This window comes from Mus caroli, chromosome 18, assembly GCF_900094665.2.
Source record: "Mus caroli chromosome 18, CAROLI_EIJ_v1.1, whole genome shotgun sequence".
Taxonomy (NCBI): Eukaryota; Metazoa; Chordata; class Mammalia; order Rodentia; family Muridae; genus Mus; species Mus caroli.
The window spans coordinates 51,904,421-51,922,171 of NC_034587.1; the positions used below are offsets into that span (position 1 = coordinate 51,904,421).

Below are 17,751 nucleotides of genomic sequence, written 5' to 3' on the forward strand. Positions count from 1 at the left end.
CCCCTCCTCTTCCCTCCCCCTCCCCTTTCCTTTCCTACTTGCTTTGGCTATGGATTTTTATCACAGCAATGGAAACCAAACTAGAATTCTAAGTATTCAGCCTTAGTGCTTACTAGAATTTCAGGCACACAGTAGGACTCATTTGTGCTTGTTGATAGAGCACATGAAGGTCTCTTATTATTCAATGGGACATAAGCATTTGAGCTCTATTTCCTTCTTTAGCCAAAGGTGTCCAGCAAGGCCAACTGCTCTAGAGGACCCTAAATGTTCTTATGGGTATTGGAGTTATTGTCGTGAATTGGCCCATCTTGGGATGGTCTGGACACTTTAGATCCTCTTTCATTTTGAAAGTGCCAGAAGAGATTCCCTAGAAGCCCAAATTCTTTTGCATTAAAAACCATGACATAATGACCTTCAAAAAGTACAAGGACATTTACACCTTTTTTTATTGGAAAAACCAAGGAACAAAGCCAGTCCTCCTGGAAAAGCTTGCTTGTTCAAGCCTTCTTTTTGTTGTGAACTGGATAATTGCTTTGGGGTTTCCTTTCTGTTTCATTCAAACAGATAATTTTGGAGTTAATTATATTGCAAAACAAGGCGCCATAACAAAAACAAATCCAGGGTGGAAGCGCACACCTGGAATTCTAGCACTCAGAAGGGAAAGGAAAAGGTTCAGGCAGGTCAATCAGAAGTTCTGGCCATCTAGTGGAATTCAAGGCTAGCCAGCTTTGACTACAGAAGCCTTGGACTCATACAACAATAAAACAATAGCAATAACAACATCTTACCATACTGGAAACCATGGTTTGGCAAAGTGAGAGGTATCCATGAGTATCCATCCATGGGGTTCAGGACTCCCCCTCCTTTCTTACCATTACAGAGATGGATAGGTGCTTCAAGTCCTTGTATAAAATACCCTAGTGTTTATATATAAACACTACATAGCTTCCCATATACTTTAAACCATCTCTGGATTATTAATAATATCTAAGAAAGTATCTATATTATATAAACAATCAACACCTTGTCTTGGGAATAATGGCAAGATAATAATTGTATGAATTTGGTACAAACTCAGTTTTGCCATTTGTTTGTTTGGAATTTTGTGTGCAGTTGAAGGACACCACATGGAACTAGTGGATGCTGAGGGGCTGCCTGTACATGCAAAAACCTCCTCTGAATCAGGGAAGTCCATTTATAGTGTGTCAGTTTCCTAATTACCCCTATTATTAATTTTGAATTTATCTTATTATACAAAATTCATTTGAGGAAATACTTATTTCAGCTAACAGAAGATCATAAATATAATGGATGTTTTCAGCTATTTATAGTTCAATATGCAAATTTAATATTAGAACTCAATCCTTATACCATAATCATAAATAGGTTAAATCACACCATCATGTTTTCCAGGAAATTGGCTGGAGTTTGTTTTCATCTGTCAATTAAAATAAATATGTACAAGTACAAGGGAACACCACTGTCTTTTTTGATACTTAGCCAACTCAGAAATATTTTCATAAATCTTAATTGCTCACCAAGTTTCTAAAATCATCCAATGTGACTTGAATGATTTTGATAGATATTTTTCTTTGAAATATATGCCCTGATCTTTTTCTATAGCAGAAGTAGAACGATTCTGTTTTCTCTGTCTCTGTCTCTGTCTCTCTCTCTGTTTCTCTCTGTCTCTGTCTCTGTCTCTGTCTCTCTCTCTGTCTCTGTCTCTTTCTCTCTCTCTCTCTGTCTCTCTCAATCTCAGAATGCTGATAGGGTTTTCTGGAATCATATTACTCACTAGTAATTTCTCCAGTGAGAAAAATCTGAAGGGCCCTTACACAAGCCAAAAAAACCAAACCAAACCAAACCAAAAAAAAAAACAAAAACAAAAAAAAATTCTAACAATTGTTTGAAAGAGCTAATTATTATATATTTTTTAGGATTGTGGCAAGTTAGTAGTTAAATAGCCATTTTTTAAAAGAAATTAAAGTATGCAAACTTATAATTAAATACATTTTTATTAAAATAAGAAAAACACATCAAGGTACCTACTTCCTAATTATTTCCTGTTGCCTATACTCTTAAGGTTATTTGAGCCTATTGCATGATAAAAAATATTAATATAAATGGTGTACTCTATCATTAATCTTCTCACCTCCATGTTCAGAGGTTTCACCTTCGTAACCTGGAATTGGCTACTGATAGGTCTCAGTTGTCTTGGGATATCAACAACACGACACAGAAGTGCCTACAGTCATTTCCCAATCACCGACCTTCCTCTGCCAAAGGCTTAAAAGCATTTACAGGTGTATTTAACCACTTTTTACTGAAAGAGATCAGATTTCAAAAATCCTGAAATGATGTCTCTAATTCTGCTACAGTTTCAGTATCAAGTACCCAGCAAGGCAAATACACTGGAGGCTTGACCATGATACAAGCAATACCGAGAGGTTAGATTTTCAAGGATTGATCTGGTCATCTGACCTTGAGAATCCATAATTAGGAACATTATTGGGAGGTGGTGAAAATACTAACAAGAAAAGCTTGATTGGAGGAGTTAGGTTGCCAGGTAGTGGTCCTTTGAAGAACAGATACAGCCTATCTCCATTTATCCTTCTCCTCTCATCACACTCTCTTGAAAGGGATGCTGTGAGCTGGCCTGGAAATGAGAATCTCTAAAATTAGGAGTTAAAGTAAGTTCTTCTTCCCTTAATTGTCACAGAGATGCAAAGAAAACAAAACAGGGATATAATTCAGTAAGCATTAGCAGTGTTTTATGCGAACACAGGCCAGAGGCAAATAGACATGGCACAGTTCCATAAAGAAATGGTTAGTGCTACCCAGCTCATGAGCATCGGACTCCCAAGGACCTGGTCAGGTAGGGAAATGAGGTGTCAGGGGACATGCTACAACTGTGAGCTTCAAGGCTGTAAAAAAAAAAAAAAAAAAAAACAAAAAACAAAAAACAAAAACATGAGCTTTGCATTTCTGAGCATCAGTTTCTCCAAGTATGGAGTGAGGGAAAGACAGTTGAGTCTCCAGGGATTAGGATTGTGTGGTCATCGCTATGTAGGTCAGAGAAAGTGTTGTTGAAGAAAATAGATAAAGGACAGTTTTCCAGGAGGTTGGGTGTCAAAGATGTAAATTAGAAATTAGTCAAGTAGTTAATTAATTTAGTGTGTGTGTGTGTGATGGCATAAAGAAGTCAGAGGAAAATTTGTGAGAATTGTCCTTGAGACAAAGCTTTTACTAAAATATTGTCTTTGTTTTTGCAAAACTTAAATTAACCGGGCAGACTGTATTGCATTCTGCAACCCAACCTGTAATATAAATCTTTGGTTCAGAGGTCCCAGTAGGTATTTATGACCTACTTTACCAGGCTTTGATTTGATAAGGGAGACTTGAGAAGGATTTACTTTGGCTCACAGTTTCAACTTATGGGAGTCAGTCCTCTTACCGTGTGTGTGTGTGTGTGTGTGTGTGTGTGTGTGTGTGTGTGTGTGTCCGTGCGCGCGCGTGCGCGCTAAGATTGAAGTCAGGTCATCAGCCTTGGTACCAAGCACCCTTATCTGTTCAGCCCTCTCACCAGCCTGTCAAAATGTACATTCTAATTAGAGGTTTTAGATAGCTTGATAGAAGCGCTAGCATTTCCTTTTGACCTATTACCCAACTGTCAAACCACTAGGACAGTCAGTAATTATTTCTAACCCTGCTCTGATGCCTTGTGCAACAGGACAGAGTCACACAGGCATTTAAAACCGATTCTCTGAAAATCCTTAACCAAGTGATGTCTGTGGGTTGCACACTGTTGGGATAAAGGTCAAGGAGAACCAGGAAGCCATGTTAGAATACCTGCCTGGCAGGTTTTCAGCACGATCCAAATGAGATGAAAAGTTTCCAAACATTAATTAAAATTTCCATTTCTACTTCTTCTCTGTTGCTTTCCAAAATCTGAACTGTTGGGAAAATATGATTCATCAAGCTTATTATTGATATTGCAAATGTTAAAGTATTTCATTTAACAAAGCTATTAGGTCAGAAGGTAATGGCTCATAATGATTTAGGTGACTTGAAGATGGAAGCAACATAATAATTTTTGGCAGAAGGAAAAAAACAAAGTCCACATAGAAGCTGATTAAAATCCCCACAGCAGTCATCAATAAAATCATAAAGGGATAGAAGACAAGGGCTGCTGATGTTGGGGGCCTTTTGTATTGCAGGCAAAGATGCAAATATTTTAATAAATATTCACTCATGTACATTCACAAACACTGATCTTATTGGTAGTTTTTAAAGAAAAGCTTATAATCCCTTTCCTTTTGTTCTTTCTTTGTGTTCTGATACTATAATATTCTGATAATTGCTACCTATATTGTTAAAGATAGCCCCCCCCCCTCCTGAGAAGGACAGGGGAAATTAAAGTCTCTAGAGAGAGACTTTGGAGACAAGGTAGAGATCTGATGTTTTAAACTCAAGTCAGCTTCATGATCTTCATTTATCTGTGCTCATATGCGGTTTTCCTTCTTACTGAGTCTGGCAGAGTGGGTCTTAAACGAAGGATGCCCTGTGACCTCTGAGCCTTCGGCAATGTAATCCACTTGCAAATGTAATCCACTCTGCTCAGTTAATTTGAAATTTTCAGAAAGAGAGGCATTATTTTAGTAAAACTGTGTCTCTCATATTGTATGTACTGTATTTACACTAAAATTATCTACAAATTAGATTCAAGTGGGTGTCGTTGTGCTTCGCTTGTGAACCCTAAAAAACCACCAAGGAGCCATTTGGATGCAATCACACTAGGGTCTATTTATTTACAAGCTGGAGCTTGGGCCACACTGACATCTCTGAGGAGGCAGAACAGGAGGGTGAAGCCCTGAGTTCTCAGCAGGACAAAATTTTCTAGGAAATGGCAAGCAATTGAGGGGGTTTCTAGACTGGCACATATCTGATGAGGGGGGTGTGTTATGGAATTTTGTTGTCCTTTAACATAACTAACTGGCTGATGAAGGGGGACAAATCATAAACTGTATTCCTCTTGAATGGTGGTTGTTAGGAAATGAAGTGTCAGGGGCAGGCTTGTAACCTGGAAGTGTTGGTTTATTGGGGAATAACCTAGAACTGGTGCTAGGTGCCAGCTTGTTGTTCAGCCTTAGGTCAGGTTTTCTAAGGTGGAGTCTGGAACCCAAGATCTGGTCTCTCTCTCTCTTTTCACTTTCCTGTAAGCCTGAGTAAGGCATCCAGCTTTGTTTCCCTTCATCCCCGGATTGTTTACCATGTCTCAGGGATGTTCATGAAGAAGCTTGTGTGACTAGAAACTGAGACCTCCTCAGCTGCAAACATCATCCAGCTGTTCCAGCTGTCTACAAGAGAAAACCTTTGCAGCATCCTGGGTGCTCAGTTTACCTCTTTGCATATTCAAATGAGGCTCATTCATCTTTGCATATTCAAATGAGGCACATTCATCTTTACATATTCAAATGAGCCTCATTCATCTTCTCTTCCAGGTTTGATCTTGTCCTTTGCAATTCCTCACCACAGGTTTCACTAGCATAGCACTCATTGCAAAGTCCAAGTGTACAACTCAAGTACAAGACTTGACTCATTTCCCATCCTTGCTATCTATATTTTCCCCCTCTTTTTGTTTTGACATAGGATCTCTGGCTGGAACTTGCAGTGTAGACTAGGCTGGGCTCATACTCAGAGATCCACCTGCATCTGCATTCCAAGTGCTGGGAATAAAGGCGTGCCCCACCATATCTGATTCCTTTTTCTTAGTTTTTGGTTTTCTTTTGTTTTATTTTTTGTTGTTTTTCGAGACAGGGGTTCTCTGTGCAGCCCTGGCTGTCCTGGAATTCACTTTGTAGGCCAGGCTGGCCTCGAACTCAGAAGTCCACCTGCCTCTGCCTCCCAAGTGCTGGGATTAAAGGCATGCACCACTACCACCCGGCCCTCTTTACCTTTCCATCCGGGGTCCGAGGCAGCCTCGATGTACCCTTCTCCCCCAGTAATCCTCTCACATGATATCCGTTGCATGGTGTGACTTTGCAGTGTCCCTTAGCTTCCGTCTTGCCAAGGTACCTTCTGCTGCTTAAATCATAACCATGGTCAGCTTGTGGAGACCAGAGGACAACTTTGAGAATTTGTTTACGCCTTTGATCTTTTGCCTTGTACTCTGTTGGGGCACACTCTTCTCTCTGCAGCATACTCAAGGTTATCTGCCCCTTGACCTTCTAGCATATTACTCTGTCTCTGCCTCCATGCTTTGCTGGAGATGTGCTGGAAGTAGAGGGTCACAATATCCAGCCTTTCATGTGGATTCTTGGGACCAAATCCAGATCTCCAGGCTTGTGTGGCAGGTGCTGAGCCATCATCTTAGCCCCAGCCCCAACTTTTTTTTTTTTTTTTGGTCTCAATTCATGATTCTCTAGCCTCCCACATATGTACTGGAGTTACAGAGGTATAATACCTCATGCCTGACTTTGCACTGGCCTTCATCTGTAAAGCAGTTTAAAATGGATAAAGTGGTTTCTACCTTGCAGGGTTGGTGCGGAAGCTTAAATGAGCTAAGAGATTGAGAAATGTGCCAGGATCATGGGAGGAGCTCAGTGAATGGAGGAAGAACCTTCATTAGCTCAGTGATTAGCTTGCATGGGGATCAGCTGGAAGCATGGCTAACACTCTGATTACTGGGCCCTATTGCCCCCTAAGTTTCTGATTAAATAAGTCTGGATGTGGCCAAGTGCTGCTGCTGGTGCTGCGGTTGCTAATTCTGGGACTGAGCCCTGCCTTCTACTTAATGCTTTCAATGGCTGTGGCCTTGCTGGGAGAATGCTTTCCCATTTCTGTTTATAGATGATTGGTGTTGGCTGGGTGCAGCTCTCAGCCCAGGCAGAGCTGTCAAGAGTGGGAAGTCTGATTTCTCTTAACTCAAGCAGGCACAGAAGTTTCTGATTTATTTCTGGCTATAATCAATACCTCGAGGCAAGGGGGGTGCTCTTAGCCAGCAGGAAGTCTAGAAGAAGTAGAAAGACAGAAGCTTCTGTTCTAAATTCAGAAGCAATCTCTATTCCACTGCAGGCATTCTCCAATATTCCGGGAGGTGGGGAGTGGGAGGGGACCGGTTCCAGGAGCCTCCCCCATTTCTCTTGTGCCCACATCTGCTGATGTTCAAGTTCCTTACACAAAACCTCAGTGTTTGTATATAATGTATGCACATCCTTCCAGATACTTTAAATCACTTCTAGGTTATTTAGAATACCTTACACAATGCAAATGCTGTATAAACAGTTATCTCACTCATTGTATTTTGACAGAAAGCATTTGGGCATGTTCAACAGAGATGCGGTTCCTTTGTGAGTGTTTTCCATCTGTGCTGGCCTGAGTCTGTGCACAGCAAACCATGGTGGTGCAGAGCTCAACACAGGGCCATTTTTTTTTTGCGGCTCCTGGACCCTTGACTGCAACCCTCATGAAACGCTAAGAATTCATTTAGAGAATGAAATGCTAGCATTCAGTTACAGACTCCACTTACTCAGGTCTGGGAGGTGAATTTAATGTAAATAATCATATATGGGTTAGAAGCAAGTGAATTTTTGGGGGGTTGGGGGGAGTGTCTCTTTATTGGCTCAGGTTTGTGTTAAATGAATGCGCTAAATGTTTCAATACCCAAAGTTGTTTTCTGTCCTTTGACCCATTTGTAAAGCACAAATTCATCCTCAAGAAGCATGGGAGAGGTAGAACTGTACTCTCTTCTTTCTTTTTTTTCTTTTTCTTTTTCTTTCCCCCCTTTTTTTTGGTTTTGGTTTTGTTGTTTGGTTTCTGGTTTTTGTTTTTGTTTTGTTTTGTTTCAGTGCAGGGTTTCTCTGTCTAGTCCTTGCTGTCCTGAAATTCTCTTGTAGTCTGACCTGACCTTAAACGTCTAGAAATCTGCCTGCTTCTGCCTCCCGAGTGCTGGAACTAAAAGCATGAGCCAAGCACGCCCAGCTAAAACTCCCCCTTTTCAAGACAACTGGGAATTAAATGACAAATGGCAAACAGGCACATGAAAGGAGACTTGCTGAATTACCATGTTCATGTGAGCCCAAGGTCTTCACAGAAAAACTCTGAAAAATCAAGGCACGCATGATGAGGGCTCACATATCAGCTCCATAAAGGCTGAAGAATTGTTCAGAATGGATGAGAGATGGTGCTTCGAGCTCCTGAAAGGAGTACATTGGGGAAGGTGACTAGGAAATACAGGCTAAAAAGGTTTGCTCAGTCAAGTTTGTGACTCAAGAGTTGTGGACGCCCGACTTGCCAGCAAGGAAGACGCCACAACAGGATTCTTCTGCACACGTTTATTGGGAGAACTTGATAGTGAAGGTGAAAAGACCCCAGCCCCAGAACTGGCGCTGCTTATATAGGCCTAGGAGTCGCATGTCTATACTGATTGGTTGTGCTTTCAGTACCTCATTTACATTCCCCGGGATGGGCTGTGACTTGGCTCGGAACCCTTATGCACATGCGCACATTGGTTGTTTACCCGAAGGGGCGGTAGCCAGCGGTGGCCAGCGCCATCTTGTAATGGCATATGTGGCTTCCCACAAAGAGTTGTTTCTGGTCCTAAGAGTTTGCCCCTTCCTGGTAAGGAGATGGGACTATCTTTACAAAGGTAGAGTTACTCTCTGTGTTTTAGGGCAGAAGAGGGAACACCCAGGGATACTTGCTTCTGTAGCTTCTCAACTTCTGTCAGCTAAAAGTCATGCTGCTGGATGGTGTTTGTGGGATCATACTCTATTGCTTTCAGCGAGTTTTTTTTAAATTAATTAATTTATGTTTTTTAATCAGATAGATTTCAGTGTGTTCCCAAGAATACCTGGGGGTTTTTGTTTCAAGGTGGGCTCTGATTCGGCAGGTCTGGATTGAAAAACCTACATCCCCTATTTCTAAGCCAGGATCCCATCTGAGAATTTCAGGAATTCCTGTTGGGGGAACTGGCTGTTAGATCTCACAGCTCAGAGATATTAGCTGCAATACTTTCTTACCTTCCAGGTAGTCCTAACCCGGGCCAGCTTTTGTATTTCTATGAAGCCCAAGATAAATAAGATCTTTCAATGACATGCACCCATTTTAAATTCATGTAAACATTGCTCTCAAGAGAATAAAGTACTGCACAGACTCTTGGAAAGAAAGGGGGTCTTTTCTTGTTGGTCTCCTTAGCAGAAGACATAGGATGAACCTTTGGACATTAGAATGTACTGTCATTCAGTCAACTAACATTTATGGAATGGTGTCTCTGCCTCAAGGACTGAGCACACAGCTATTTTATATTTAACTTAAGCTGTAATGGCTTTGCTAAATACTATTCTTGAAGCCCAGCTTCAGCAGCTTGTGCTTCTTGGCTTTAAAAATGGTATGCCTAATTTCTAATGTAGCAAATAATGTAAATTTCACTTCATCTCCATCATCTACTCCCCCCCCCCACCCGCCCCAAGGAATGAGGGTTAAAAATGAACATCTTTGTTCATGAAAATTACTGCTTGAAGAAAAACAATTAAGATCTTACACATGGGAAGCAAAAACGCATCTGATGAAAGTGAAGAGAAATTATGATTTACTGCTTATGAAAATGACTTTGTTTATGAAATGGAGTTTGGCAATCCCGCTCAATGAATATAGTAATTTAAGCAAATTTTGCATTAAGAATGAGTCATAATACGAATTCTCTATTGTGACATTGTAAGCGTTTAATGGCCATTTGTTTTACAGCAAGTTTCGGAAAGAATTGGTCAAGTACCAGAAGCTCACAGTGATGACAAATGGCTCACAAGGAATGGCGTTGAAAGAAAACACTCCTTTTTGTTTTTGAAACAAATTTGTGTAAACACGAGCTATATTCCAGTTTCTGTAAAGCACATTCTTTGACCAGAAACTTCAAAGGGCCAGCGTTGTCTTTTAGGTTGTTCTTTCTTTTAGCCAGGTTAAATTACTTCTAGTCTATTTATTGGTTGTGTGCGTGGATGCACACATGCCTGGACACATCAGAACACAGCTTCTAGGAGTCACTTCTGGACAAGTCTTGTGACTTGATGATAGGCACCTCTGCCTCTTAAGCTACCTTCAGTCTCATTTCTAAGCTGTATCCCTGTGTCTTCCAGAGCAGCAGAGTTAGACAGTGTGTTATTGCTGCATCTCTCTCTCTCCGTGTTTTTCTTAAGCCAGCAAGTGGTCCATTGTGGGTTGGCTCAGGATTTGTAGCTCTTCAGTCTAGTCATAAAAATATGAGCTTTTTCTTTCTGTGAGTCCTTCTTTAATGATGTGGAGTCGTCCAATTGTTTCTTATAGAGCCTCCTCGGAGTTTTACTGTGGTTCTTCCGATAAATGGAAGACCTTCATCTCAAACAATCAGAAATCCACATTGACTTACAAATGTAACTGCGACTATAATTGTCATGGCCTCATTTCAAGAAGTGTTATTTATAACGTGAATCACATAAAATCAATGAACATACAAACTAACGTCCATTTTCAGAAAAGAGTAAGATGGTTGTCAATTTTTCAATTGCAAAGCATGTGTCTTCATTTGATTAACTAGTTCTAGAGATGTGTTTCCAGATTTAAAAAAAAAAGTAATGACTGGGGAAGGGCTCTCATTCATTTCTGAGTTTGTTATTCTTCTGACTTGGTTGCTTAACTTGTTTTACATAGACAAACATGGATCATCTCTAGGGCTTGTTCAAAGTCACACAGGATTGGATGTTCATACAGTTTTGTAGGTTCTTTTAAAGAAAATAATAATCTCCCTTCCTTCCTTCCTTCCTTCCTTCCTTCCCTCCCTCCCTTCTTTTCCTTCTCCCTTTCTTTCTCTCTTTCTTCCCTCCCTCCATCCCTTCCCCCCTTTCTTTTTTTTTTTCTTTGTTTATTCTTTTCTAAGACTTACAAAGAGAAATGACCAAAGAAGCTTGGCACTGGGGCTACTCCCTGGTCCAGATGTCGATGATGAATCTGATGGACTTTGATGGTAAATCCACCTCTGGAGATAGCAAAACTGGGCCAGGAAGCCAAAGTAACCTGCTCATGAGAATCTGTTTGCCTTATGGGCAGCTTATGGAATTCATTGTGTTCTATGGAGCAAGCACTGTGTGTGGTGTAGAGAGCTTTCCATTCCCCCGGATGTATCAGTAAAAGATCTCTCCTCAGAACTCAGCAGAGGATTTTGTGGACTCAGCCACCACACAGTCAATTTGATGCTTTCCGAAGTCCTACCAGAACCATCTCCCCGTCCTTGACTGATCATTCTTAGGGTTTTCAAAAACAACATCCAAAATAAATTTTAAAACAGCTATTTTGCTATTTATCTATAAGTCTAGATGAAGATTAAAAAAACAATTGAATTGCTCACATTTATGGATAATTAAGTAATAATACAGGTAGCATATAAAATGAGCAAATTAATGGCAGACAAAAATAAATAAATACAGCTGGGCGGTGGTGGCACACGCCTTTGATCCCAGCACTTGGGAGGCAGAGGTAGGCGGATTCCTGGGTTCGAGGCCAGCCTGGTCTACAAAGTGAGTTCCAGGACAGCCAGGGCTATACAGAGAAACCCTGTCTTGAAAAAAACCAAAAAACAACCAAACCAAAAAAAAAAAAATACATAAAGAAGGGATGGGAGAAATCCTGAGACTCTGTAGGATGCGCCACAAAATGGGGAAAGGGTGGGTATACAGCTTCAGCAGCAGATACCATCTCAGTACAGATGAGACCTTCCTAAGAAAGAGAAGATTTTCCCCTTCAGAGGAGGTTCTTAGGAAGGGCGACACAGAGATGCCCTTTCAGAGCAGCAGGGGAGGGCTACAACATTAAAAGGAAGATCTGCAACATCAAAATGAAAGTGTGGTCTCTAGACTGGCCAGTCTCACCCAGAACCTGTTAGATGTGCAAATTATCAGGCTCCATCTTGCCCTTCCACCTGAGGCTCAGGCTGTTTCTGCAAGCCTATACTATAAAACTCATTAAGAAAAAACTCCTGCTCTCAATTATACTAAACCATACATTTCCTGAAAGAATGGGAAGGCACATTAAGATTAAGATGGGAACTGTAGGTGAGATGTAATGGATAGAAAATAAATGCGAAACTGGGAAGTCTGTTTAGAATAGTGTCTTAATTGGCATGGTGTATATAAATTGTAACATTGGCTGCTGCATTTTAAAGCTGCTCTTGATTAGACATTTGGCATCTTCATTTTTATGCTACGGCCTATTAATTTGCGCCAATATGCCATAGTGAGCTTACCTTAAATTGTTTAATAATCAACTTAATGCTTTCACTTTATTGTAGTGGAAGCTAATTTAATGATTATTAGTTAGTAATAGTCAGAGGAACCAACTTACAATAATATGAAATCCAATACAAATCCAGCCACATTATGAATTCCCATCAGATATAAGGAGACTCCTTCCATGTGAAGGGATTTGGCTGGTAAATGAGAATACCCTTTCTTAGACATAACTTCTAACAAATCCACCAATTTGCAGTAGAGTTAGTTAACAGGAAGTGACCAAAAGGAGAGGGCAGCGAAGGAGAAAGAGTGCCTATTGTGAAGAATGAGTGACCAAGTGGGAAGACAAAGTGATGAAGAGAGACAGAAGGAAGAAATGCGCAGCTGGACAGCATCAAAAATGCACCTCAAAAGTCTGACAGCGAATCAGCAGAGAGGTTAGCGCTGCTACTGGCCTGCCGGGCTCAGTAGGTAATGAGTGAATGAGTGTCACCCAGCAGGTCCTGCTGAGATCTGCTCTCTGCCTCTGGGCACAAGCTGACTGTAATGCCACTGGACGGCTGCCCTGTAAGTGTTTTCTTAAGTCTGAAATCTTGGCACTTTTTTACACACCCATCCATAGGAAACCTGCAGAGTGAGAAACACACAGCAAAATGTACTTACAGAACCCCGTGTGTGAAGCGAGAGTATTTACATAGGTCTTACACAATTTGAGAATAACGCAATTTGACAGAAGAGACAGGTTTGATGAAATGTCTGAGTCTCTTTTTTTTTTTTTTTTGGCATTATTGTTGAGTGGGTAGAACAGAGCCATGGGAAAGCCTAGACCTGGCTCCAGTTCCTGGCTCTGTGGCTGAAATCCTGTGATTCAGGGCAAGAGACATGGCTTCAGCCCGAAATTATTACAGAACCAACTGGGAGTGGAGTGGCACGGGTGTTTGTACGGGCTCCAGTCTTCTGGGGTTTCAGACAGCAGCCAAGCCACACGCACCCCAGCCAGTCTCCTCAGGTCAGGTTGTAAAAAGAGGGCTTTTGAAGCTCAAACCTTAAATGGTGTTAGTGTTGGAGCCGTGCTGGGCAGCTGGACATGGAAGCAGGGCAGAGGCCTGGGAGAGTGTGATAAGAAAGGGCGGTTCTTGGTTTGGAAAGCCATCAGACTGTAAAATCAGTGCCTGCATGCATTAGGCGAGCTTCAAGGACCTGGAGCCAGGAAAGACATTCAGAATTAGAAGACACACGTGGGTTCTATCATCAGCAGAGGGAGTGGGAGTAATCTCTGACAGAGGGTCAGGGTCAAGAGTGCAGCGTTCAAATGGCAGTCATCACTGATAGGCTCCCAGTGTTCTTGGTGGGCCACTTACACAACCAGGGACATCACTGTCTTAGAGAATGCACAAAGGCACTGCGGTTGGACTCTCTTGTTACAGAAAAGGAAACTGAGACAGGGAGGTTAAGAGGATATCCCCAGGCCCTGGCAGAAAGGCTGAAGGTAATGGCTCGCTATGGACAGTTTGAAGGAATGGAAGCAGAAAGGGATGGGTAGTGTTGTTATGTTTTAGATAATACGTGTAGTTGTTGGCATATGGGTAACAGCTACAATCAGAATGATTCCTCCCTGAATCCTGCGGGCCATCACAAAATGTAGAAGGCTAGAGGAGTTTGCCATAATGTTCATTGTGGAGAGACACAGTTTCAAATTCTATGTCCCTGCCCTAGGCTGACGGTGGGGTCTGGGTATTCCTCCAAAGGCTAGAGACACAGGGGAACTGGCCTTGATGCCTGAACAGGAGGTTGGCTTTGGAACATAGAATGACAAACATAAATAAACTGTTTTCTTTACAGAAATCAAAGAGGAGAGTTCTAATTATTAATATATTTGAATCAAGTAGTGTACCAAATTTGGTAAAATAAACCAACATGTGGGGGAAAGTTGAAGATGTTTATTACAAAACTTAGACACCAACATTATCACCCTTACTCTTCTTGGTCTCTCCCCCCACTCTCCAATACACACACCCTGATAATCTAAAATGCAGACAAAAAAAACCCCTCATTTTTATAATGAAATGTTGAAGTTCTTTTAGTTAAACTCTATTTAAATACATAGAATGCATTCTTATGGGTATATGTGTGTGCCCATTTGTATTTTTTGTGCACCTTGCACATGTGTACTGCCCATAGAGGCCAGAAGAGGACAGTGGGTCCCATGGGGCTGGACTTATAGTCAGTTGTGAGACACCAAGTGGATGCTGGGAACTGAACTGAGTGCTCTGATGTCTAATCCTTCCCTTGACTCTGCTAAGCAATCTTTTAAGAAGAACAAGGTAGTGGTCAGTCTTGAGGACTAGCTCTTCAGTGTACAGCTGACTGTGTTTCTCCTTCTCCAGAGCTGGCTACCTGTGATGAATTGATGGATCAGTGCCCTAATTTTCTTCTCAACTCTGTCTTTTGAAAAACCCTAAGGCTTTTAAAAATAAATCTCAATTTCTCCTTCTCTACAACTGGGGAAAATCGACACCTTGAAGAGTAGACTTTAAAAACCGTGCCTTCCCGTTTTGGATTTGGTCCTGGAGCAGGATAAACACCATAGGGTAAGCTTTGCAAGCCACAGTCCTTAGCTGCTTAGTGCTTAGACTTCATAATCGCATCCTTCGTGCCCTTGTTTCACAGATAAGAGAACTGGAAAGTAATCCAGTCATGTAGGATAGAAATCTGGCAAGCCAGAGGCAAAGCTATATTTTATATTGCCCCACACTCGCTCTCTGTTTTATGAAGTTTTCCCGACTATTTCTGGAGTTGTTCCCCCTTGTGTATGAAATGAACACCCACATTCAGCTTTCTTGCTAAAATAAAATAAAACAAAATAAAAAAAAATCACAGGAAGCAGGAGAGTCAAAAATATGGACTCAGAGAGGTATTTGTGCACACTTGCTCTTAGCAACGTGATTTCCCAGAGTCAAAAAGAAAAGAAAGAGAAGCAACTCAAGTACACTTTCAAACACTGAATAAACAAAGTGTGCTGGGCACACACAGTGGGATATCCAGCTTTTAAAAGAAAGGCCTTTCTGACGCCCACCACAACACACAGGAACCTCGAAGGCAAGCGAAGTTCAATAAATCAATCAGGAGAGGATAAATACCAGCCATATGATTCCACTTACAGACTAGTCAAACTCACAGAGACAGGAAGCAAAAGTGTATCCTGGGGAGAAGGCAGGGATGCCAAGCTGAAGTCACTATTTAGGGAATGGGGAAGGTAAAAATATTCTCGTGGTTTGCAGGTGGGTGAGGGGGAGCCTGGGTAATAGTTAAGAGCGTATATTTGTTAACTTTTGCTCCCTTCTTTGATAAAAACAACATGCAAAAATGACTTAAGTAAAGAAGGGTCTGAAGACCTAGAGCATCATGGTAGGATAAGAGTGCAGATAGACAGACAGACGGACATAGTTGCTTGTTCCTACCTGCTTGGACCAGGAAACAGTGATAAAATTTTACAAGCAATATTTTCCCATTTGTAGTCTTTCCAGACCTGTACCTGACCTACTTTCAAGCCTGGGTTTCCCTCCTTGATTAAGCTACTCTCGATATACCCTCCTACATCTCCTAGGCAATTCCAAACCCCATCGACTTGACAACCAAGATTGGTCAGCAAAGATAGTAAATTATATGCTGTGTTTACTTTAACACTGTACTATTCTGTCTTGGTTTTGTACATGGGAAAAACCTATTTTCTTTGAAGGTTTGAAGACTGTCTCATGTTTTATTCTTTTTGTATGTGAGTACACTGTCACTGTCTTCAGGCACACCGAAAGAGGGCACCAGATCCCATTACAGATGGTTGTGAGCTACCATGTGGTTGCTGGGAATTGAACTCAGGACCTCTGGAAGAGCAGTCAGTGCTCTTAACTGCTGAGCCTTCTCTCCAGCCCCCTTCCTATGCTTTATAGCAGGTTTTCACGGAAATGATGCTTTTAGCATATGAAGTAACCTAGAGGGAGAGCATGCACTGGCTCCTTCTTGTAGTTTTACATTTCAGATTTATCAAGCTACTTGATGAAAACTCAGAAGTCAGTAGTGAATTCACTTACTTCAGGGGACAGAGGATGTAAGAGCTTAAGAACACAGGATTCTTCTTTCTCCCTACTAATTAAATACGTTATTGAGTAAGTACAATACCAACAAAATGCATTCAAATTTTCTCTTAAAAAAAATCACTTTTAAAGGCCTTTCTAGTCAGGCTAATGACAAACACAATAAAGGCAGATATGCTAGTTGAACATAATTGGCTGATTTTATACAGCTCTTATATCTTTTACTCCACAAGTATATCATTAAATGATAGAGAACTTCTAATACATCGAATACAACTATTTCTACATAACTAGCCAATGAATTTCTAAGAAAAAAAGATTTTACAGACCCCCCATCTTTTATACCCACCCCAATGGTCTAACTCTAAAGAGGATAGAGCCAATGCCTTTCCTCACAAGAGCTCAGGACTAAAGTCACTTTGCTATCAGAATCTGTATTTGTGATCCGTTATGAGCATTGAGACAAGATTCAAATATTCTCAAAGAAGCACAATGCACATGGTGATTGCCTATTCAGCAACAATGAGCACTGCATGCAAAACTATCTCATCCCAGGAATTAAATTAGGTCAGCCACATTCATGGCCATTTCCTCCACTGTAGTATTGCAGAGTCTCAATGTCACAAAGAATCCTCTAGTCTTCTTCAGTAACAAAGTTTACTGAAGTAACAAAGTAACGAAGTCACCCCTTTTCTCCTAAATCGCCCCGCTGGCAATTCCACTGGCACTTTATTCAAACAGAGTGCTGTTTCCTCTTATGATCCCACCTCCTAAATTACATCAACACCGTTTCTGAGTGCCATCTTGTCAACAACTGCCCCTATCGACTTCTGTGAATATAGTTTTCACGATTGGTAGGTAGATCATAGTTTATAACCAAGGATCCTTGTTGCATGTCAATTCTGCAAGTCAGTAGTGATCAGAACAAGGCTTGACCCTGTTTGGAAGAACAGGGGATCTTGCCAGAGCTACATACTTCCTCTAATTCCAATTTGGACATAAACCGTTAAGGTGCCTGTTAGAAAACTACCCAAAGCAAAGAATGGTGAATCCTGGTGTTTACCATGGAAAATAAGCATTTTGGAATACTAGCAGGAAAGCTGGAGTCTAAGCCCTCAATTTTAAAACTATGTTCTGCTGAGAGAATCATTTTTTATGATATTCTGCCTTGACTTATTAATCTATAAACATGGGTGATTGGTTTTTATACAGAAAAGCCGTAAGAGCTATTACACCATCATTTCTATTTATCTTAAAACCTGGTTAATTTCTTTTCTGGGGTTTCTGTGAGGTTTACTGTAAATACCAATAAGTTGTTATTTTTACTTTGGGTGGAATAAATAATTTCTGGACATTTTCTTTCTTTTTAAATTGAACAGTTATTTTATTTATGCATATGAGTG

At 41.0% G+C, this 17,751-nt stretch overlaps 1 long non-coding RNA gene across 1 annotated transcript in view; it reads left to right on the top strand.

Annotated features, from left to right (window-relative positions):
• The window catches only part of LOC110285197, a 32,937-nt gene extending 16,282 nt beyond the window's left edge, over positions 1 to 16,655 (top strand). Inside the window, exon 4 of the long non-coding RNA XR_002377031.1 lies at positions 15,785 to 16,655. This is a non-coding gene — a long non-coding RNA (uncharacterized LOC110285197). The remainder of the gene's footprint in view (positions 1 to 15,784) is intronic.
• The last annotated feature ends 1,096 nt before the right edge of the window (positions 16,656 to 17,751 follow it).